The sequence below is a fragment of the Ambystoma mexicanum genome, chromosome 2p (assembly GCF_040938575.1).
Source record: "Ambystoma mexicanum isolate Mex_15411 chromosome 2p, UKY_AmexF1_1, whole genome shotgun sequence".
In the NCBI taxonomy this organism is placed as follows: Eukaryota; Metazoa; Chordata; class Amphibia; order Caudata; family Ambystomatidae; genus Ambystoma; species Ambystoma mexicanum.
In genome coordinates, this window is record NC_090923.1 from 1,003,622,645 (window position 1) to 1,003,648,717 (window position 26,073).

Below are 26,073 nucleotides of genomic sequence, written 5' to 3' on the forward strand. Positions count from 1 at the left end.
TGCCCGCCAGATCTGACCTGGCGGGAGGACCGGCACCTGCGAGCAGAGCATGTCGGATGCACCGGCACCATTCGTGAGCTCTATGGGGCTCAAATGGGAATGGGGAAGAATATTTTCCGGCGCCCGGGAATGGGCAATTACCGGGTCTGCCAGGGTTGAAATACCCTGGTAATTGCCCATTCCTGGGCGCCAGAAAAATGTGCAAGCTCGGCAGCAGCCTGACGGTTTTACCAGCAAGGCTACAGCCGAACCTGTAATGAGGCCGAATGTGTCTATCTTTCCCATCTCCCTGGCATGCTGTTCAGGATCTTTGATTGCTATTTTGCCAACCTCTGAAGCCTGAAAGTAGATCCATGCAGGCTTGACATGCAGCCAACTTTGCACTAGACCTGCAGATTAACTTAACTGGTCTGCTGTTAAATCTCAGTTACCAGTTTAATGGTATCCACTACAGAATAATTGCTCATTTTACTATAGCCGATATGATAGCTCAGTGGGTTGAGCGCTCACTGCCGAGATGTGTGTGTGTGTGTGTGATCTGCAGGTTCAAATCCCAGCAAGGCCATCTCAGCCTTTCATCCTTCTTAGGTCGATAAATGAGTACCAACATAGGCTGGGTGATATTGTATGCATATTTGTTCTATAAAAAAGAGCTTAAGCGTAAGTGCTATACAATAACATATCATTTGGCCTTGGCCATCTGCTTGCATTCACAGTAATTTGACAATATGGATCTATACACACAGATATTAATGATACATATGGTGATCCATTCTTGTATGAAATGTATATCACATTAGTGAAATCTTAACCATATTTTTCGTAATGGAACAATGCTATTTGATGCCACTTAGGAACAATGCTATTTGATGCCACTTCCTGTTTTGTCAAGGGGTGAAAGGTCATGTTTCATCGCTTCCTGAGATGTCACTTTGGGGGTGGGGTGAAATGACATTACTTCTGGTGATGTCATCTGAGGTCAAGGGTCGTGATGGGCGGGCCACTTTTTTATGGGTTTTCCGGGCCTATTGCTTGTCCCAGTCCGACCCTGCCAAAAAGTGCTCTTCGTATGGGTTTAACAACTTAACCATAACTAACTACTTGGCTGCTACCACAGGCCCAGATATATATATATATATATATATATATATATATATATATACATATATATATATATATATATATCTTTCTCTCTCTCTCTCTCTCTCTCTCTCTCTCTCTCTAACTCTCACTCTCACTGTCACACAGTCACAGAATTCCCCCTTTCTCACCTGGGAGCGATCCTTGCAGGCTTTCTTGGGCGGTGTCTTCTTGCGCGCGGACCTGGTCTTGTATAAACCCGCGCGAGCCTCTTCTGACTCCAGCGTGCGTTCAGAGTTCCGGGATTCAGATTCTCCGGGATCCAGGAACGAAGAAGGTGCGCACACGGCGCACGGGTCCAGAAAGAAGGAAGAAGGAAGAGGGGTATGGGAATGGAATTAGGAGGTCCAGGAACAAGGATAACAGAGTAGCGAACTACAGAGCACACGTCTAGTCGCTGATTGCAATAGCATTGAGACGCGCAGGGCTGTGGCCTATTTGTAAAATACGCTACGTCTGACGTAAGACAGAGGACGGCATTCCACGTTAGACGGCCATGTTGGAAGTATGAAGGGGTGCAAGCCCCGTTGTGATAAGGACCCTGAAGTCCAAAAGGGGCGCATTCTGTGGGTCATGATATATATATATATACATATATACACACACACACACACACAAATAGCCTCTGAATGCTCCAGTGCAGTGTTTCTAAAGTTGAATTATCAATCCTCGACTAGAACTAGCCAATATCTAGCTTCATATTTGAAATGTTATAAAGAGAGTACTAGATTTCATGTTATTAAGGATAGATTAGGGGTGAGAATGGTTTTGGTCTAGGATATCATTAATGATTTTTCCAAATATTTTCAAGATTTATATTCTTCTGATATGTCTTGTAATGGTTGCAGGTGTTTTAATCACAGCTATTTTCACAGTAGCTATTTTAACCTTGGTGTTTTCATCAGTCGTTTTTGGTGATTTTTTTAAAATGGGGAGTTCTCTCTAACCCCCATCTAACCCACCCTTACCACCTCACGCTGCAACCCGCCACCCCCAAATCCCTTACCCAAACACACAACACATGTAGTTTTTTAAAAGAATTCAGTAAAAACACCACTGTTAAAAAAGCCACAATTGAAACAAAGTAACCGCTTGTAATAACCCTAGCTTTTTTTTGTAAAAGATATTTCTCATTCTGCTTATCCAGATTGTGATTTTCGTTCCCTGGAGAACCCTATTTTTACTTGATGAAATATACAAAGCCATTTGTGATTTCAATTAACGGTAAGACCCCGAGCCGAGAAGGCTTTCCTGTGGATTTCAGTATCCATTTTCAAAACTTACCAGTACCTAAACTTAATGAATTATCTCTTTCTTCCAATCAAAGGGTAAATCTTTAGGAAGATTTTCTGATGCTATGCTAATTGTACTTCCAAAACCAAATAAAGATCCTAGGCTTCTGCAAAACTATAGACTGGTTTACATTTTTGCTAAGATTTTGGCAAATCGACTGGCCCCCTTTATATCTAAGCTGATCAAAAGAGATCAAAGTGGATCCATTAAGAGTCGATTATCATCATTCAATTTTAGGCTTTTTCTTCATATTCTTTACATTGCAAGCTAATCGAAAGCTAGTTTGGCTGCCATTGCGTTGGATGCTGGAAAAGCATTTGAAAGGGTGGAATGGGATTACTTATTCGAAGTGTTGAAATGGCACGGTTTTGGATATCAGTTTATATCAGTGATTAACTTATTATATTCTGAGCCAAAACGTCAATTTATTTTAATGGTTACTTGGTCTTCTTTTTTTTCATTGTTTAGAGGAAACACGCAATCACATTCAATAAGGAAATACCAGGTATTGAGAACACTAATTTGAATATTAAACTTGCTGCCTATGTGTATATCCTTTTCACAGTACAAGTATAAAGCATCTTTTGCATGATATCCATATTCCTGTCTCATTATGGATATAAGTTCAATGTAGATAAGTCTGAAATGCTGCCCTTAAGTATATACTGCACAAAACAAGCTTTTTTGAATACTGGTATGAAGTGGTGCCCAAATGATAAAATGTATTTAGGATTCATATGTCATCCCCTCTCAAGGATATTATGAAACAGGATACAAAACTATTGATCCCTGGACTTAATGGGGTCATCAGCTCGTTGGGCCTCATTATGAGTCCAGCAGTAACCCTGCTGGTGCTACCGGTGGGTTGCTGCCAGACTCGTAAAATGTTACCGGCGCCTGACTTCCCGTTGCCACCGGTAGATTCCAATTTCAGCGGCCCGGGAAGTCAGGTGCCAGTAAAATATAAGTCCCCATTCCCATCGAATTACATAGGACTCTATGGGAGTGGAGGCTCAGAAGCGCTGTCACCGTTCTTAACGGTGCCGGCGCTTCCGTGAACAGTCTCACGACTGTGGCTGCTGGGCCCGCCAGGGTCCGACCTGTCGGGCACAGCGGCCACACAGGCATACACATAGTTTGCAGGTCCGGAAACAAAGGTGTCCTGGTGGGCTTACCGGCACCCTTGTTCCCAGACTGGCAAACATGTAATGAGGCCCATAATCTCCTTTGCACTTCACATGGTGGGGCCATTTAGATTCAATTAAGAATCCACTAGAGAGATTCAATTCCAACGGCATGTCATCAAGGAATGTGAACATTTTTGTTGTTCTTCAAACTTGCACAGTCTAAGGAAACATTGAAGCATCTGTTAGTTGAGTGCCCAATGCTTATGGAATTGCGCATTTTACATTTTAAGAAATTGTTTGATAATCGGTACACACTAACGAAGAAGAATTATAGAAAAACTTGCTTCTAGTAGGAAGAGTAAGAGGATCCAGATTGGGAGCCCTCCCGTCCCCTGCATACTTTGAAATATTGTCAAAAAGACATTCAATAGTTCATAATGAAACTTCACATATGAAATACGTTCAGTTGGAGCCAATGATAGTCTCAGTTTTAGAAACAGAATAGGTATTTAATTAAGGAAAGCAAAGCAAACATGTTTTTCTTACTAGCAAAAAAACCAAATGAGTGAAAACTTTGTGGTTAATATATCAAGCAAGAACCTAACGGGAGGACAACTTGAGATGCTCAATAGAGGACTATCCTTTGTCCCTACAAGCAATACATCCTTGTTTGAAGAGAGGGCTTGTCTACATAGACTCTTCAGAAAAGTTTGACTCAAAATCTTCTTCGAATCAGATTGCAATGCCTAATCGTCACAATTGTCTGATGACAGGCTAGAACTTTGCCCAAAGAGTTATTTTGATCCTCCAACACAGAACGTGATTTTGGATATGTTTGAGAAAAACGTATTGACAGATCTCAAAAGGATCAATTATCAAAGAACCACACCTCAAAACATCAAAAACTGTCAATTAGACCACATTGAAGCACTGGCAAAGGATGAGAATATTACGATTAAACCAGCGGATAAAGGTGGCGCCATCATGATTATGGACACCGATGATTACACCAAAAAATGCACGAGTCTGCTAAAAATTCATCTACCTATACTAAACTTGATGGCGACCCTATACATAGGATTAAGTCTACTATTGAAAAAAAACATTAGTGAGGCGCTTGAAAATGAATGGATCAGCGAGAAAACGAGTAGGTTCCTTTTCAACCAACATCCCATAACACCCGTCTTCTACGGTCTTCCAAAGATCCATAAAAATCGAGATTCTGCACCTCTCAGACCAAGTGTAGCCGGAACCAACAGCATTTTTGATCCCCTTGCCATCTACATTGATCGATCATTACAACCCTTGATACAAAGAATCCCCACCTACTTAAGGGATACCACCGACTTTCTAAATTGCATTAATGAGGTTAAAGCTATAGACTCCAACTGCATACTCTTTAGTATTGATGTGTGCAGCCTATATACATCAATCCCCCACAGGGAAGGGATTGAGTCAGTTGAATGGCTTCTTCTCAACTCACCATCCCCCAGTGGCAATCCGGAACTGATTTTGGAACTTCTTAATCTAATATTGTAAAATAGCTATTTCAGATTCCAAAATACATTCTTTTTACAAACAACTGGAACATCCATGGGGTCATCCATGGCCCCTGTCTACGCTAATACATTTATGTATCGCTTCGAGAAAAAATTTGTATTGGATCACCCGAGGTGGTCATCATTTATATTGATGTGGAAACGCTTTATAGATGATGTATTCGGCATATGGTGTGGCCCATTGGAAGATCTTCTACTATTCTTGGAATACCTCAACTCAGTACACGACAATGTCAAGTTTACCATGGAGGTGGGGAATCCATCACTTAATTTCCTGGATGTGAATATTGAAATCAAGAACAATAACGTATCCACAACAGTCTATCACAAACCAACAGATGCCAATAACCTCCTCCACATCACAAGTTTTCACCTGAAAGCAATGCTGAAGAGTCTCTCATTCAGTCAGATGTTAAGACTTAAAAGGATCATATCAGATCCAGCGGGACTAGACACAGAGTGTTCCAAACTCATTGATAAATTTGAGTCGAGGGGTTACCCAGCATGAGTTTTGAATGAGGCCAAGGAAAGGGCTGATCAAAGAACTAAAGAACAACTATTGACTGTGAAAGATTAAAGAGAAGGAACCACCACTGTTGTATATATCCAAATTTTCACGACAGAGCTTTCAAATTAGCAACACAATCAGAAAACATTGGGGAATAGTCCAAAATGATCCAACACTCCATAAACTATTCCCGAAAGCGCCGATGATGGTGTTTAAGAGAGGCCGCAATTTGCGTGACAAATTGGTGAAGGCAGAAAGACCACCAAAGGATAAACAACTATATCCGTCAACAAAGAAAAAAGGCACATTTTCGTGTCTGACCTGTTCACACTAACAACGTGGTGAAAGGTGACTTCATCAATCATCCCTAATCCGGAAAAAGAATTAAACTAAAGGATTATGCGACATGCCTTACACCGGGAGTAATCTACTCTATTAAATGTCCATGTGGTCTTCTGTATGTAGGTCAAACAACTAGACCTGCCAAGGAGAGATGGACAGAACATAAATCAACCATCCGATGTAAGAATACTAAATCACCACTATCTCGACACTTTCTGGAAAATCATCATTCCATAGCCCAATTAAAATTTCACATTTTGGAAGTTGTGAAACGCCCCCAAAGAGGAGGTGATTACCAGTCAATTCTTTCAAGACGTGAGAAATACTGGATCCATTGCTTGGACACCCTAGACCCAAGGGGTCTGAATGAAGAGTTCTCCTTAAGATGTTTCATCTGATGATAAATGGTCATCCTAATTAATTTCCCACGGATGACGCATATGGATCTGAGGGACATTGCTAGGCTTATGAACATATTTCCTTTTCACAAAAACCCTAGTGTTCACACACTATTTTTTCTTTCATGATCTGAACTTCTTCTTTGAACATTAGAACACTCCCAGGGATGATAGGACATATCCTAGCGTGTCAGATACATGAGATACTTGACACTCTACCGCTATTTGCGGTAGGACACACTTGAAGTTGGTCTTTTACGTTAGATGATCAATAATGAGGTAAAACAATACTTGTTGATATACCTGCAGAGTTGGGTAATTAGAATTTATAAGTAGATCACTACTATAAGGATGTGAAATTATATTGTATTGATATTGGTTTTCTATGATACCAGCTAGTATTCCCACTGTTAGATTATTTTTACGTAATATATAAAAAGATGTAATATAAGTCACAACATCATCATTCTATGTAAAAAGGGCACCCGCTTCACACCATTTTGAGAGCATTAGCTTGGATTAACTAGACTTCAAGTGGACTTCTATCTCCGAGTATCCACTTCAATATGGAACCCCCTTTAGACACGTACAACATCTAGTCCATCTTTAGTTTCTATGATGCTCCCAGTCATTGAATGGACTGACCCATAATGGCGGCCAACAAACACGAGATTCACCGACTCTCATCACCGTGGCAACCGCCACGCTTCACTGAATGCAGCTTATCCAGACACGGCGCATCCTGCCTGCATACAGGTACATGCTTTAACTAATATTTTTTTTTTTCTGAGGCACTTGCATCGCGGATTATAGAGTATTTTACTCCTCCTTTTGTGTCATTATAGACACGGAACGAAAACCCGCTGAATCACCGCGTTTGATTTACACGCACAACAGCGATCTTCGCCCGATGATTTAACTGACGCCTACGGTTAACAGCACGGCAGCAACCTACTCGTTCGGTGCCGTTGCACTTGCTGAGAACAGCTCTGTTCTTAACAGGTACTTTACATTAAATGCTGATTTCGCCATTGTTTCCACAATCCTCTCGTTTGGCATACATTTTAAAAGGATACATGTAATTTCCTATTTTCTTTAGAGTTTGCCTACATCAGCCCACTCATATGCGAATATAGAAGTTTTCGTATACAAGGTTGATGACATCCTCTGGCCTCGTACTCCCGCTTTGCAGCCACACGAGTGAGTTCCACCTTACTGATATAGTGATGGCATAGTCCACATATATAACATATTTACCATTTGCTTTAGAATATACCAGGTGACTTTGGCCCTCTCCCTTGTTTTAAACCAACAGATTGAGTGAGTCATATCGTGCCGATTTGAATGCAATTTTCTTGCATTTTCTACATTTTTAGAATTTGTCGACTTCAAGCAAAAAGGTAGAAGTTTTTGACTAGCTTTTTCTAACTATGTGTAACCACATTTATCTTTGATGCCACTATTATTGGCCTGATTAGCCTCCACTTACCTAGAATACATATGACTAGCTCTCTATTATCAGATTATCAGTCAGACTCAATGAACTACAATTGATTATTTACCATTCATTATTACATAGAATGCACTATGGCCGAGCTTATTTAGGAACTTAAGAAACGAATGCTCTGCTTAAATTGGTGCTCACCGGGTCCCCTTTAACCGCCTTCTAAACGAGGTACAATATGTTGAGCACTGGAATGTTTAATAACAGCATGATACTAGACATTGTGATGATTGTCTAGTGAAGATATAACATGTCATAACAACCACCTAAGTATTCTGCACCTTTGGTAGTTGACCACCACCGCTATGATATGTCCCTGATTATGTATCCTATAATGTTTTTCAGGAATAATTATGCCAAAAAATACTCATGGGATTTACCCTCTTGTTTCCCCTCTATTTTTTTCCCTCTATTCTTTTTCCCTCTACTTGATCTCTTTCTACATCTTGCTTGAATGTGTCCTAGTGCTATTGGGCTCAAGAAGAAGAGGAAACTACCTCGAAACGCGTCAGCCAAGCACCCAGAAATTACAAATTCTTTTCCACTCTTTTCCACTTTTTTTGCATTTTATGCCAATATACTTACAATTAATTGTAGGAAGAAAAACATTTGCTTTGCTTTCCTTAATCAAATACCTATTCTGTTTCTAAAACTGAGACTATCATTGACTCCAACTGAACATATTTCATATATGAAGTTTCATTATGAACTATTGAATGTCTTTTTGACAATATTTCAAAGTGTGCAGGGGACGGGAGGGCTCCCAATCTGGATCCTCTTACTCTTCCTACTTTGTGCAATATTGGTCTTGTGCCAAGACCATCTTTTCTCCCCCGCACCTTAAAATTCCCAAAAACTGAAAAATAAAGAATGATAATTTTATCTTAAACAATTAGTGTGCACCGACAACCCAATATCTCTTTTTAAAACTTGCTGAAACTGACTACACAAATTGCTGTCCTAAATTACTTGTATGCATTAAAATTAAGTATATAGAAAAGGTATCTCACAAGTGAAATAGGTTATACTTATGTGATTTTTGACAAAACAGATATTATTTTATATGATCAATTATGATTAAATAGATTATACATATGTGATTTTTGATAAAAACAGATATTATTTTATATGATGAATTATGATGAAAATAAATTTGTTAAGTTGATTTATCAGCTGAATCAAATAAATAAAATAAAAAAATCAATTAAAATGATGTGTTCGCCAATTGTACTGTATTCATTATAGATGCTCCCTGTTCCTTTTAAAAAAAAAAATACAGTGAATATATCTTGGCAACATTTCTTTGGGGGAAAGAACTCACAGAATGTCTCTTAGTAACCTTAAACTAGTACTGGAGGTGTTAACGTTCCAAGTTTCTAGTTCTTCCATTCAGCTTTTATACTTAAACAAAGCTTGGTTTGTGCCTGAAGATTGCCAAGATTTATCTTCTTTGTGTTTATTAGAGAAGCTATTGGTTGCTCCCCTTTCTCTTGAAGAGTGCTGTTACACAACAGGTGAAACAAAACTACCTAAGAATGTGTGTATTAAAAACCTCAGCAGACTGTTTTAGTAATTTTCTGTTCCCACATGTTAATAAGCCTGCTGAATTTATATCACAATGTTTAAGGTACCACAAATACATTTGAATAAAGGGTAAATTATTTATTTGTAAACATTGGGCCTCATTACAAGTACACCGGTCCGGACTTAACGTTGCCGGTATAACCATACCGGCACCGTTTCCGCAACCGCCAAATTATGACCTGCGGTCCCGGAAATAGCACCACCATAAACCACCACTGTGGAGTGTAAGCACTCGTAAACTCCGCCTGCACGGAAACCCGTCTGTTACCAGCCATACTAAACACCACAAGCATCACAAGTAGCACGGCCATGGAAACACCACCACAAAAATGGTGCTAAAACCGTGACCACGGTGGCGGTACAGCCGCCACCGCGAACATGACGTTAAACAGTGCCCGGTGACCTGAATCAGGGCACAGGTAGACCAAATCAGCCCAGCTGGACCCAGCTGGCCACTGGGAGCCTACAAAAGGGCCACACCCAGTCTAACTCAAAACAGAACCATGCAGGCAGCAGCTCTAGTAGCATTGGGACGGGGCCTACTCAACCAACAGGCAGCACTGCACATGATGGCAGTAATGGTGCAGAGGAGGAGGCGGAGGCGGAGTAGGCGCAGGTGGCAACCAGCTAACCCTGTACCCATGGCAAACCCCATTTTCCAGCCGGCACCACCCCGCAGGCAGCCTGCAATACCACGCATCAGGGCCTCACCCTGGAACCTTACCCCAGGACAGATCCACACATTATACCGGCTGGACCGTCCAACAATTCTGTACATCACCACCATGATAGAGGACGACGACAGCAGCCACATAGACACCCCCACCGCCGCCACCCCCCCTGAAGGTTGTGTCTGTACTGCATTTTCTTGGCACTGGTACCTATCAACACACAATTGGTGAGTTGCACGGCCTACCCCAACCCTGTTTCTCTAAAATCCTGGTACAGGTACTGGGTGCCCTGTTGCACCATGTGTCTGAACAGATTTCCCTACCCCGTACCCTTCCCCAGGTCATTGCCACCAAGTTGGCCTTCCATGCCATTGCAGGCATGCCAAATTGCATAGGTGCAGTTGACTGCATCCACATCGAGCTGACAGTACCACATGCAATCGAGATGGTGTTCCGCAATAGGAAACAGTACCACTCACTGAATGTACAGATGGTATGTGATTCCACACAACTGATAACACATTGCTGCGCACGTTTCCCGGGCTCAACACATGACTCAATGGTGCTGCGGAATTCCACATTGCCACGGTACATGGAACGCTATGCTGGACAAAGCACATGGCTATTGGGCGAGTACAGCTGCCAATGCACCGGCCCTGTGGAAGTGGGGTGTGTGTGTCCAGGGCAATGAGCAATGTGAGTGGGCTGTTGTGACTGCACATGCATCACCCCCTGCCCATTAACTGAATAGACAGCACAACCCAAACATCACAAAGCAACACATGACAGGTTGCCACACTGTGCCCGTACACACCCTGCCACATAACACACACAGCCTATACTGCCGCTGGCACATACACCTGGAGCCACTGCATACCCCCACCCACAATATGCAGCACTGCCCTCCCAATGCACATGATGCCTGCACATGAGACATCCTGCATCGACTACATCATCACAGTTGACTGATTGACTCTGCCATGTGTGCACATCACTGCACAAAGTCATACTTACCAGCCAAGGTCACACGCAGGGCAAATTACACAAGCACACCAATGCGTTTGTCAATGTCCAGTTGCCAACGTCAACTACAAAGACCAAAGAATGGAAATCACCCACCGGTCCAACCACTGCATGCCACATTTGCATGAATGTTTGATTGATTGTTTGTTTATTTATAGGGCGCCCGAAAACCCTTGGGTAGCTGGGCGCACAGAATAACAAGAATGCTTAGAACTCGGTTACAGGTTGCATATTACAGGTTGTTGGTAACATAAATTGTATACAGTAATTACATTATGTACATTCTTTACATGTAAGGGTGGAAAGGTAACAAATTATATACAGTAAATACATTATGTACATTTTACATGTAAGAGTGGAGGGGTACGTGTGTCATCAGATCACAATGCTCAGGGCCACCGGTTTCAGAGGTCGTTGCGTCGCAGCCAGGTGCGGGTATGGTGCCTGAAGCTGTTGTAGGGCTGGTCCCTTCTTAGTTCAACTGGTAGGTCGTTCCAGTACTGGGCTGCTTGCACAGAGAAGCTATTACCTCCTGTTTTTTTTAGTCGGAATTTAGGGGTTTGGAGGCAGAAAGAGTTGGCTGTTCTGGTTGGTCATGCAGTGGTTTTTTCTTATTATTCTATCCCTAAGGTATGGGGGGGCTGCATTGTTCAGACATTTGAATGTTAGTGTCACAATTTTGAAGCTGATCCTATCGCTAATTTTTAGCCAGTTGTATTTTCTTCGCACATTTGAGATGTGCTCTCTAGCTGGGAGGTTCAGGGCCGTTCTGAGCGCGTTGTTTTGTAGGGTTTGAAGTTTATTGATGATGTATTTATTTGTGCCTGCATAAAGTGCATTGCAGCAATCCAGTTTTGAGAGGATTAGTGCATTGGCTAGGATGATGCAGCTAGCTGGTGAGAGGAAGGGTCTGCACGCTTTAATGAGTTTACCGGTATAGGCTGTGGAGGAGGCCAGGGAGTTCACTTGTTTCCTTAGGGACAAAGTGGAGTCCAAATAGAAACCGAGGGTTTTCACCTCTTTGGGGACGGGGATTATATTGCCATCGATACTGAAGGAGCTGTAGTTGGAATCGAGTTTTTTTAGGTTGTTGGGTGAGCCTAGAATGAGGATCTCTGTTTTTTCGTCATTCAGGCAGAGGCCATGGGTTGCCATCCATGCCTGAATAAGGGTGTCAATTTTGTTTACTAAAGCTGTATCTGTAGTGAAATTGCCCGAAAGGGGGATGAGGATCTGGGTGTCGTCTGCATAATTTGTGTAGGTGACACCCAGTCTGTCCAATTTGTCGAACAGAGGTTTAGTAAAGATATTATACATCGCTGGCGAGACACACAAGCCCTGTGGGACTCCACATGTTGTCTGTATAGGGTCTGCAGAGTCTAAGGTGGAGAAGACTTGCATGCTTCTGTTGTCGAGAAAGGATTGGATCCAGGCTATGGCTTCACTTGAGAAGTGGGCGGCTGACGCTAGGTGTTTGCAGAGTACTGCGTGGTCTACTAGGTCAAAAGGACAGATCAAGGAGGAGTAGCATAGCTGTGTTTCCTTTATCGTTGAGCTCGTCAATTTGGGCTTTGTTATCTATAAGGGCGGTCTCAGTGCCTTGTTGCGGTCTGAAGCCTGATTGACGAGTGCCGAGGAGTTGGTTGGTCTCCAGGTATTTTTGGATTTGGAGATAGGCCACTCTGTCAATTATCTTCAGGAGGAAAGGGACAGTAGTGATGGGCCTATAGTTGGTGGGGATGGAGGGGTCTAAGGTTTGTTTTTGAAGCAGGGGGAAGAACCCAGGACTCTTTTAAGCTACTTGGGACGGTGCTAGATGAGGAGGCATTGATGAGTTTAGTGACGAAGGGGGCAAGGTCTCTAACGGCATCCTTGATTATCTGGGCCGGGCAGTAATCGCCTTTGCAATTGGATGGTTTTAGTGAGGCAATGATTTTTTCAGTTTCGTGAGTGGAAACTTTAGAGAATTTGAAGGGTGTTAGGCTAGGTTTGAGCATGGGCGTGCTGGGAATTTCACTAAGAGGGAGCAAGGTTTTTTTATGGGAATTTTTGATTGTAGTGTTTTTACTTTATTTGCGAGGGCATTTTGGATATTGGTACACCATTGCTTGTCTTTGGGTACGTAATCAGGTGGTGATACGGGGGATTCTTGCAAGATTGCGAATAGTTCCTTTGTATTGGAGCATGCTTTGGAAATTCAGTCGTTATAGACTTATTTTTTAGCTTGCATGATTGCTTTCTTATAATTCGTAGCGCACAGTTTGAGTTTAAGTTTATTTTCAGCTGTAGGGGAGTGTTGCCATACAGTTTCAAGCTTCCTTTTTTCCATTCTCAGTTCTTTTAGATGGGGGTGAACCAAGTATTAAGGTGGGATTGTTGTTTACTTTTACAGTTTTTCAGTGGGGTGATGGTGTCCTTGGCTATGGCCATGGTGTCGTCGTATATTTTAACCATGGTATCTGGGTCAGAATCAAATGGCAAGGCATTGATGGTTTGGAGGAACAGGGGTAGGATTTTGTCTGGTGTGATGTTTTTTCTGGATCTAGTAGGAATAGATGGTGCCATTGTTTTTTCAATTCTGGCCAACTTGTTAAGTGTTAAGTAGAAATTGATGAGGAAGTGGTCAGTTCAAGGCTGGGGTGTAATTTTAGTGATAGTAGTAGGGCAGTTGGAAGTGGCTACCCAGTCTAGTATTCTCCATTTGTCGTGGGTGGGGGTGAGGACTTTTTGGGTGAGGCCATGCCCTTCAAGCATGGTAGCGATGGCTTGCGCGTGTTTGTTATTTGGGTCGTTAAGACCTAAGTTAAGGTCACCAAGGATCATTGTCTGGGATGACTTTTTTGTGTTGCCCGCTAAGAGGCCGGATAATTCCTCTTCGAAAAAAAGGTCTAAGGGCCCTGGTGGCCTGTAAATGAGATAAATAGTTAGGGTTTGGCATAGGGATATCGGTAATTTAGTGGCCAGGAGTTCACAGGATTTTAATGTGGGCAGTGTTGTTAACCTTACATTCAGGTTGGATTTGGCAATGATGGCTAAGCCACCACCTCTGGCGTTAGGTCGGTCTAGTCTTACTAGTAGGTACTCTTTGGGTATTGCTATGGAGAGGGTTGGACCTGCTGCGTCATGTAGCCAGGTTTCTGTGATTGCTAGGAGATCAAGGTTATCTAAGGTAAGGAGGTCGGCTATTTCAGTGGTGTGGGCCACGACTGATCTAGCATTGATCAGTGCTCCAGTTATGGAGGTTGTTTTAGGTAGATAGTTGGTGTTAGAAGTAACCGGGATGGGTTCTTTCATTAAGTTGCTAGCAGGTAATTGTGGTTTAGGTTGCGTTGAGCTCCTAGTCTGGTTTTTGGGTATGGTACGGCGGTTCAAATAGGCGTTGCTAGGTAACTGTGGTTCGTAGAGGGTGGAGAGTCTAGCGCAAAGCCTAGAGTTTCTTTGGAGAGTAGGGCAGGGTGCATGTTTAAATTGGTCCATAGTTGCCAGTATAAACTGTAATAACAGAAGTGGGACGTATGTTAATAGGGTTGTGCTAAAATGCATTCTGCTAGAGTTGAGGATATAGTACTATATAATGTGTCGTATAGATAAGTGGGTTGAGAGCACAGGATCCTAAGGCTGGCACAGTAGGCGGTCACTCGGTTAGGGCAAAGTGGACTAGGATAAGGGTAAGACAACTATTCAGAGGTTCTAACTTCGCTACTGGGCTAGCCTAGTCTAGGCAATAGGCTAGGCAATAGTCAGAGTCAAGTGCTGTAGTCACAGATCGTAGTGGGCAATACAATGTGCTAACACGCATATGTTCACAGTGGTATGTAATCCTGCTAAGGATCATGGTAAAATGTGGCCTACGAACAGCAAGAGGCACAGTCAAGAGGGCAAATGTGGCCTGTAAGAGACCATAGGTACACTCAAAATGGCAGATGTGGCCTAGGACAGAGCAACATAGGCATATCATATAGTTCAGCTGTATGAGTGCAGAAAAACAGTTCTAGCAGGGGGGCTAGATGCGGTTTTGTCAAATGTACTACAGGATACAGCAGTGTCAGCACAGTAGGCGAGTCAGACAGTTTGGCTAGCAGAATACTGGGAGGCATTTCTAGCAGAAGGGCTAAATGCGGTTTGCCAAATGTTCAACAAAATGCAGTTTCATCACGTGTATACAAGGTAGGCATAATATGCAATTAGGTTACGGTGAATATTATGATGAGAAACCTTGCTCGGATAGGCTAGGTGGGAGGCAGTGCTAGGCTAGATGCAGATTATAATGGAGGCATTGCGCTTTGCTCTAGCTACAATCATGGTGGGCAATAGTGTGGCTCGCAGACAGTAAATTACACCTTTACAGTTCTTTCTAATGAACGGATATGAGGACAAGCATAAGGTGCAGAGCAAACCTAAACTCTACTGGAGCATAGATACTACTAATATACTAATAGATAGCACAGGTAGATACTGGAGCATAGGTAAAACAAGGCAGTGTAGCGCAAGTAATCAATATTACTAGACTTACGGCGACATGTTTGTATCAAAGTGTCAGTGGTAGTTAGTCTTGGCGAGGGCTCAGTACTGCTGATGGTCACAGGGGTAGTGGACCAGAAAAAGGGCAGAGGTTCTTGCCGAACGGCGAGGAAGGCTGAGGACAGGCTAGGACAGGTATTGGCCTTGTTTCCCTGGGCCTTGGTAGGAGTGGGTCAGCTTCGCCTACCGGCTCACGATCAGTGGCTAAGATCAAATCAATAGCCAAGATTGGATGAACAATGACACAAGATTGCACTGCATATGATGAAGACATGATACAACAAACACTGACATGTCCCCTACATCTACATCCCATGTAGGTGATGCTGGATATGCACTCAAGCTATGGCCGATGACGCCTGAACAGAGGCCGAGGAACAGGCATGAAGAGGCGTACAACAGGGCACATGTCCGCACACGTGGCATGATTGAGAGGACATTTGGACTACCGAAGGCCCGGTTCCGCTGTTTGAGCAGATCTGGCAGATCACTGCTGTACAGCCCAGTGAAGACGGGTAAAATTACACTTGTTTGTGCCATGCTGCACAATCTGTGCCTGCGCAGGAACATTCCGATGCCCCCAGACGCAGCAGATGAAGATGGGGATGGAGATGGAGATGGAGATGGAGATGGAGATGGAGATGGGGATGGGATGTCTCAACCTCCTCCTGGGGGTCCACTAGATGGCCAACGAGCACGGGATGCACTGATTCGCATTTGCTTTTGAGAGAGTGCACATTCACAGCATTGCATGGATATGGTGATGCCAGTAAATAAATTGTTGTATTGCAAATGAAATGATGGATGTCCACTCATGAATGTTTTTTCAAATGATGATATATTCATGACATTACAACAGGGATGGAGGTGCAATGGTTAGGGAAGCTGTACACCCGTACCCACCCACCACCCAAACGTACCCACCCCCAACCAGGCCCCAATACACAAACCCCCTAATGGACCTCCCCCCACCACCCAAACATACCCATCCCCAACCAGGCTCCAATACAAAAACCCCCTAATGGACCTCCCCCCACCACCCAAAAGTACCCACCCCCAACCAGGCTCCAATACACAAACCCCCTAATGGACCTCCCCCATCACCCAAACGCACCCACCCCCTAACACCCTTCTAGTCCCCATGTTTCCTGCAGTGCCTGACACACATGGCATAATTTCCGTGTGCGCTTTGGCGCTTGTGCATCCTTGCCTGAGGGCCCTGTTAGCCGACTGTACAAGATGTGCCTCTATCAGACTGCAGTGCCGGGGCACTGTTGTCGCTACATGCTGCCTCCTCTGCAGTGCAGATACTTTCTGTGGTGGGATGGATAGGCATGGTGGGTGCCCGTGGCACCTGTGTTGCATCAGGCAGCGTGGAGATGGTCGGAGATGTTGGTGATGGTGGCCGGCACATGTGTAGCAGATGCTACTGGGGGCAGAGATGCAGAACTGCTGGCAGCATCCTCCTGGGCAGGGGTGCTGGCTTGCACACGTGCAGGAGCTGATTGCCTGGGCTGTTGTGCGGTGTCACTGTCACTTGATATGGCTGTGTGGACACAGAGGGCATTCAATTAGTTGTGTGGTGGTGCCTGATGGGTGCATCACATGCATCAGACAGGTTGATCAGTTAACAGTAGCATTTACATGCATGTGCTTGTCGACGGACATGTATTGTAGTGATGTGGATCGTCATCTGGATCTTGTGTCCTTTGGGCCACTCATGCGCTGGCTGGGGGGGAGTTGTTAATGGGTCCTTTGGCCCACTCGTGCACTGGCTGGGGGGGGTTGTTAATGGGTCCTTTGGCCCACTCATTCATTGGCTGGGGGGGGGGGTTGTTAATGGGTCCTTTGGGCCACTCCTGGCATGCCACATGTACTCATACGGTATTCATATTTGCGCACTTACCAGCATCTGCAGGTGGGCTCACTCCTGCCTCAGCATCCCTGATCCCATGGATGTCCTAAGGTGGAGGTCACTGCTGCAGCGCTCCTCCCATGTTTGCAGCCTCAGTGGGGAAGGGGGCCCTCCACCTGTCCCAGTGCTGCGTTGGCGGTGTGTAGAGATCAGTTTCCGCACCCTCAGCCCAAGGTCGTCCCACCTCTTGTGGCAGTCCTTGACCGTCCTCGCAGTCACGCCCGCAGCTGTGCACTTGCATGCTGCTTCCGCTCACACTTCCTTCCTGCGCTGCTGTGTAGCACGCCGTCCATAAGCACTAAACAGCATCTCAGCATGCTGCACTATATTGGTCCACCAAAACAGTTCGCTCTGCCTCACTAAAGCGCTGTTTGCATTGCCTCTGGGCTGAAATCCTGGCAGACAAGCTGGTGGTCCTTTTTGGCTTCTCACTGTGTGGAAACTTCTTGTGCTGACTCTGGATGACAATGGATTGTGCATTATATGATGGCCACCTCTCTGTTTCCGGTTTTGGCGATCATATTGTTTTCGCTTCCATGTCCGTGGCAACGGCTGCGGACACAGTTATTACGCTACTTGTGGCGCTGCTATGTCCATTTCCGTGGGTGTTTCTGTGGCGACAGTTACACAGTTTCTGCAACTGTGTGGTGCGCGCGACCGACAGCACGTAATCAGCCGGTCTTTCCGCAACCTTGCGGACGCAGAGACTTTATTACCGCCGCTGCGGAATCACCGCATTCTGGATCGGAAAAGTTGTAATGAGGCCCATTGTCTATGTAAAGGCATCAAATATGTTAATCCATTCCTGGATGATAGGATTCATATTTACTTTAATGAATTTAGTGCCAAATGTTCTCTACCTCTCTCCTTTTGGCTTTAGATTGCTAAAGTTATGAATGCATTAATGGAAAATACACCTGTTTGGCATAGCAGAGAAATGGTACGAGATCTGGATAGACTAAAATGTATGAAATTGTTAATCTGCAAAGCCTCAATGTTATATAAACTTCTTAATATGAATGGAACCGAGGAAAAAAGACGGCTGAGCAGTGGAAATGTCTTGGGAACAAGATTGTGATATGAAGAGAATTTTGCTGTCCACAAATTTGGAGCAGGATTTCACACACCAGTACCTCGGTGAGCTTAACCCAGACTCTCCTGCTTTCAACACTGGGTATTCATCACCCCTTTTAGATTGTTTCATAGTAATCTCATTGATGATAATAAGTGCTGGCTCTGCTCTGAAGCTGATGGATCGTATAAGAACGTTAGTGGAATGCAAATATGTTGAGATATTTTGGAGCAATATTGGAAAGTAATGTTACAGATTTTCAAGTTAAAATCAGATTTTCATTACAAACTGTTACTATTAACAGTTAATGTGGAAAGGAACGTATGATAAAGAAGCACGTTTCCTTTTAGATTTATTGATTCTAATTTCTGTTCAAATAATTAATTCTAACTGGAAACAATTGGGTTGCATTACCTATAAAATATGGTGGAATTCAGTTTTGAATATTCATAGACTAGAAAAATGTTTAGCATTTTCTCTGTTACTATTGAAAAAACATTAAAAGAAACTGAATCTGTTTGTTAACTGCTTATCAAACTCCACTCTTACTGTTTGACCCAACACTTGATCAGTCCTGCTCCCCCCACCCCCTGTGCTGTAGGTGTGTGTGTTCTCCTTGTGTTTGCGCTTTTTATGTTGTGGTTTCTCCTATTCAGGTAAGTCTTTAAAATATCAATATGTATAATATGAAAATGTGTATAGCGACTTTATAGATTACTTCCTAATTAATTGTATATACCATGCTATAGAAGATGCACCATTGACTTCATGTATACATTAATAGTTGGTACTTGTTTTGCCGCTTATATGATTTAATTTTGTAAGTGCTTATTTCAGAATGATTTTGTAATTATATAGCATATGGATTTACTATTGATTTTATTTAAACTTCCGAAAAATAATAATGTCTGTGTTCCATTGAATTAAGGGTCAGTTAATGCACAAGTGCTTGGCTGCAGAATTTAGTCCATGTGCTGTCTTTAACAGCATGTAAACTTGTGTCCACTCACCAGTAAGAAGAGGCCAGATGCCCCCCCAAACCAACTACAATCACACTGTCAAATGGGATTAAAAACAAAGTTTGGGACTGTTAGGTTGTTTAGTCTCGACACTGTATTCTGTGGTGGTTATCAACAGTAAATTGCAACTTTGACACATTTAAAGCCTCTTATTTGAAAGGACTGAAGCCATACCTCACCAAAATATTTTTGATATGGAAAAGTGAGTCGAAAGAAATGTGTCTTCAACCCCCCAGAACTTGACCTTCATTTACCATCCATCTTTATGTTGCTACCTGGGCGACAAAATATGTTAAGTTACAAATAGGCAACCTCAGAGTCATCTAGAGGATTTTGCTAGGTTTTGTTCAAAACATGATAGACTGCAGGCCAGCTGGACATCTTAGTATCATTCTAAAACTAGATTCTGTTTACTCATTCAGTGCCGAATCAACTGTGTCTTTGCTGTCAGCAAGTCCTTTCTTCCAGTAATAAGCTCTTTCGGAAGCTGTGGGCAGCTTGGTCCAAAGGGAGATATTCAAAGCAGAAACATTAATTTTGTCTGTTTGTTTCCCCCTTGATTCATCCCTAGAAGCTAAAATGCCCTTTCTTTGGTACTAGGAGCATAACCTTTGTCGGCCATGCTAAACAAAAGCTTATAGGAAAGCCCAAGCAATATGCATTCTGATGCTTGCAGAGTTCCTCAGCAATAGGCTTCATGTCTTTCCTCTAGGCTAATGTTATGGCTGATAAATCCTGCTACAATTGTATCGTGGAATCTCTCAATGAGATTGGGAGTTTCCGTTCTGGTTCTAGAAATGTACATTATTTAACTTTAAGTTAACAATTTTCCAGGAACACGAAGGGTCAGGGCAGTGGAAATTTCCAGAACCTATATTAAAATACCGGATACTGGGTGAAGAAATTTGGGGCAAAATAAAGGAATATTTTGAACTAAATGGGAACCAAGGCACACCGGAAAGATGGGTATGGGATGCTTTTAAAGCGACTTTGAGGGAAAACTAATTGCGAAAAAAGCCCAGAAGGGGCAGATATTAGTAGCAGCCCAACTGGGGCTGGAAACACAATTAAAAACAGTTATGAAGGATATGGAAATGAATAAGGGGGCACATGCAGAAATGCGGAAAAAACACAAGTACCTCAGATAAGTCGTGCCGAGAAGGCCCTGTTTTTAAGGCAGACTTATTATATCAAGGCGAATAAGGCCGACCGCATCCTGCACGTCACGTCCGAATGAAGGAGGAAGGTAAGATTATCCGGACGATTGATACTTGGTCGGGCAAAATTAGTTCCTCTTCTAGAGAGATAACGGAAGCATTTACAGAGTACTATTCTGACCTATATTCCTCGGACTGCCCAGACCTTCAAATACAAACGAACTACTTGCAACAATGCAGGTTAAACAGACTAGAGGCAGGCGACAGGGAAGACCTAGAGCGAGAGATTGCATTAGACGAAATACGAGAGGCAATAAAGTCTCTACCTCAATAAAACACTGGGACCCAGCAATGTTTTATAAGACATATATGCAAGACTTGACCTCTGTACTGACTTCATTGTTCAATTCCTTAAGAGGGAGGATTTTATTACACCCTCAATGCAAGAGGCGAAGGTGGTGCTTTTCCCAAAGCCAGGGAAGGACAATGATTTTGATTTTTTACATTTATAAAGCGCACCAAATGAAATGAACCGTAAATCGGCGCAGATGACACCTAAAGGTAGATAAAAAATAGAGAAAGATCCCAGATGAAATAGGACCATCTACCTAAAAAGGAAAATCTTCAGTGCCTGGCGAAATTGAATAAGTGAGCTCATAGTTCTTAATGATTGCGGCAGAGAATTCCACAACCTGGGGCCAAAGACGGAGAATCTTCTGTCACCTCTGATTATAAAAACCGAGTGAGGGATAGTAAGGAGATGTCCGTCACAAGATCGCAGTTGTCTCATAGGTTGATATGGCTGTTTTAGCTCTTGTAAATACAACGGAGCAATACCATTAACACATTTATAGACAATACAAGCTGTCTTGAATTTGATACGATCATCGACTGATAGCCAATGCAGCTTCTGGCGAAAAGGTGAAACATGATCAGTTTTCCTCAACCTAAATATTAGTCTGATGGCTGCATTTTGCGCCCTCTGAAGCCGCTGAAGCTGTTGGTACAAATACCCAACAATTGACTATTGCAATAGTCTAAGTGGACACTAGTTAAAGCTCCTACCACAGATGCATGATCTTTGGTTGGTATATAGGGGAGTGCTTGATGTAGCATTCAGAGGACAAAATGTACTGCGTTAGTCTTGGCTCCCACGTGGCCTTCACAGCCCAGGTCTTCTTGCCACATACAACCCAGATTTTTTACTTTGGATACAAATTTAAGACTCTTGCCCAAGAGTAATGGAATAGGCAGCTTCTTGGCTGCTAACAACCGATTTTTAGGGCCAAATAGAATTAATTCAGTTTTAGCAGCAAGACTCAATGTGGGTCCTACAGACCCATAGCTCTCATCAATATAGATGCCAAGTTGCATACCAAAATATTAGCAACCACATTGGGAAGGCTGATACCACAACTAATACACCCTGATCAATCCAGGTTTGTTACGAGTAGGCAAACATTTGACAACAATAGACAGGTGAGCCATCTATTAGAGGAAATAAACAGAGTACGATTATCAGCAGGGGTTATAACGCTTGATGCTGAAAAGGCGTTTGATCGAGTTGAATGGTCCTTTTTATTCTCGAAAATGGAGACTATGGGTTTTGGTGCTAGGTTTTTGCAAATGGTAAGAGCAAAGTATAAATTCTAAGACTAGCCATTAATGGAGATCGCTTCCAAGAGGGTAGGGTTTCCTGTGGGACTGTTAGGGAGAATTCTCATTTTATGGCTAATTTCCCCTACCTAAAGAGTCCCCCAGCAGCTTTGCTGGATTTGAAGGGTTTGTTTCTGTTTACCTGCTAAGAGTGAGACTCTTTTTCCCACTTTTAGGCATTTTTTGCTATGTGTGTTCTATGCTATTTTTGTGTTTAATGCTTATGGGATCTTCTCAATCCCATAGGAACCATCTTTATTCACATGTGTTACACAGCACCCTCCGTGCAGTGACAAAGGAGTGTCGTAGCGACCCCCAAACATAGACTCCATACCCTGGGACTGACTACTGTCTCCCAGGGCATGTAAAGTCCCCATTGACTTTACTAGTCAAATCTTATGAACTAAACCAGTATAACCCATCTTACTATGGAGGTACTGGAAGGGGTTAATAGTTTTTCCCCTATGTTCATTTTCGAGAGTGTACCCTACAGTACCTCTCTCAAAAGTCTCTGGCTGGTGGCAGCGGTTACTACCATAAATATTCGACCGCAAATACTTCTCTATGGGATTTTCCCATTGTTCAAGGCTACCACTTTTTCTGACAGCCTCTAACATACCGCCGGTGATTTTAATATTAACTTTGCTCCGGTAGGTTTTATTTGCCAGAACTTTAATATAACTTCTTTCTCGTGTCTTTATCTACAATCCTAACCCAGGTCGGGGATCCTTTGTTCGTCCGTTTGGCGGGCTTCTGCCCAGAAGCCCTCCTTCCGGCAACACTGAGTCTGGGGTGGGTCCACTGTGTGGGATGGGGAGTAGGACCCTTGGACAGGGTTGCCTCAGCAACCCATGTCACACTCTATCCTGATAGGCTAGAGGGTCTCCCGCCAAGAGGACCACTCCACTGTGTGAGTGACTGCTAGGCTGTATGAATGGGAATCTTTTTGCATAAAAGTAGGGTCCTGAGGACTGGAAGAGCAAGATGTTGTCACTGGAACTAAGAAGCCGAAGAGGAGAGAAGCCAAAGACATCTGCATCGACTGAACCCACGGTGAAGCCCCGCTGCAGCGTCTCACCACTTTTCTCTACACAAACGAGAGAAGATCATCACCTGCAAGAGCCTTCTTCCCTTGAGCTGGTGGGGCCAACCAGTTTGCCAATCGCCTTCCCGGACCTGCCTTGGTCGAATCTCCCTTACCCTGTACTCGGAGGCTGGATAGCCAGGCACCAGTCCACCCAGACCGCGATTTAAAGGAGCATACCTTTTATTCATCGGGCAGCACCGCGGCTGATTTCATCCCTGGGTAGTGCGGTACTCGAACCTTCCTCCATGACGAGAGCCTCTCTTCCTCTGCTGGATCACCCCCACTGCAGGAACTACCAGGAACAACCACCACCGCAGGAGCCACTTCTTCACTTTAAGGTACATTGTTCCGCCAAGCTGCCCTTTCTTCGCGGTAGTGCTAAAGGTGTTTTAAATCCTTTACCTACCTGTTGGGTTGGCCGCCCCTCTCTCTTAACATTGTCTTTTCAACCTTTGCAACCACCTTTTTCAAATATTGTTAACCAAAGACTTGACTGCAGCTACAAGAACATTTTGCTCCTGGGCCCTTGCCCTGTACCACTAACCCTGGCACAGGCCCACTGACACTGGTCACATTTGTTAGACCTGCCTTCTCGAGATTGATTCTCCATTCAAACTGTGTGGTGCATCCCTTTCTTATAACTACTCTTTCTTCCCACTGCATTATCATTGTGAAATGCCATTTTGCTCAGTTTTCATTTTAAGTATTGCTTACACTGATGCACTGTTTTGCTGAACTGGTTCACACTGATGGGGAGTGTTGCTAGGGTGCATAAGAGCCTATTTCTGAATAACGTGTGCTTTCCCTTCCCTTGTGAGGAATTGTCAGAGGATCCCTTGTATGCAGTTTTCACTGTGCCGTTTTGCTCAGTTTTTACTCTGGTTCACTTGGTCTACAATTCATATAGGGAGTGTGTATATTTTTCATTGACTTAATTTAACTTGCTTGATACTTGTGATACATGTGTTTTATTAGAAGTGTATAAAATAAATATATATCTACTTTTTTTAACTACAAAGTTTTGGTTAGTGTTTCCTTGTTCCATGGTCTAGTAGGCCTAATGTGTAAACCCTGAATACTGCTCATCTCTCTCTTGAGATATGTCTGACTGCTCAGCCACAGCTACCAACTAAATCTTTGTGGTACAGACTGATGCCAAAGGGGATTAATTGCTCTCACCTGTAGTCCTAATCAGGTGTAGTGCTCCCTAAGGGAAGTGCACTGGATTCTGCCTAACAGGGACCCAGCAAGGGCGCCCGTTATCGCTGCTACTATATGCAATATATCTTGAGCCACTGTTGTCTAGAATTAGGGACGAGGAGAAAATCAAAGGTATTCAATGTGGGGGAGATGACCATAAAGTAATGGCCTTCGCAGATGACTTATTGTTGACGGTAACCGATATATCCTCTTCTTTACCAGCCCTAACAACAGCATTAATACAATGTGGGAAGGTGGCGGGCCTAGAAATTAACATACAAAAATCAGTAATGATGACATTTCATAAAGGGAAAATAACAGGAAATAAGGAAGTTTATGAAGACCAATTCGTATCGACGGAACAGGGTAGGAAATATTTGGGAATACAATTAACTGATTCCTTGGAGTCAATGTACCAAGCAAATGATCTCCCTCTCTGGGTGTCAATCAAACAGTGGATTAAGATGCCCAATTTTCTGGCAATATCGTGGATGGGAAGAATAAACGTAATCAAAAAGATGGCCCTTCTAAAGGTGTGGTACTTCTTCCAGGTATTACCGATAATGGTCGTCCTCAAATCTTTTAAAACACTCAATAAGATAATAAGAGATTACATTTGGCAAAGAAAGAAATCCAGTGTAACATGTAAGATAATAACAGCACCAGTACTTAAGGGGGCGACACGGGCCCCAGATTTCAAATCTTATTACCAAGCAGCCCAATTGAGAATTATTAGAGAATGGCTCAAATGTGACATGGAGAAAACTTGGCCGAGAATGGATAGGGCAGTGCTGGGTAAGTCCCTTCAGGAAGTACTGTGGTGTAAAAAATGGGATCAAGCTAGTAATATGTATAAAAGCAAAATCACAGCATTGATAGCACAGATATGGGATGCGGTGGTGAAATGATCAGGTATCACATTTCCCTCCCCCTTCACATCTCTTTTTCAGTTTCATAAAAGTGTGCAAGAATTTACAGATGGGTTCCAGTATACAACCACATGTGCTTTCCAATCAATCCTTGGAAAGAGCATTTAAATGCTGGTGCAGATACATAGACACTATAATTCTATCTGTGATGCGTCCGAGAAAGAACTGAAGCGTTTCCTTACCTGGATTAACACATGCAACAATAATATACAATTTACCATGGAATACAGCAATCGAGAAATTCATTTTTCAGACCTAATCATTAGACATCAGCAAGGCAAGTTGGAATGTAGTCTATACCGAAAACCTAGCGAGAGGAACACACTTACATTTTACAAGCAACCTTCCCACACACACTAAGGAGAATT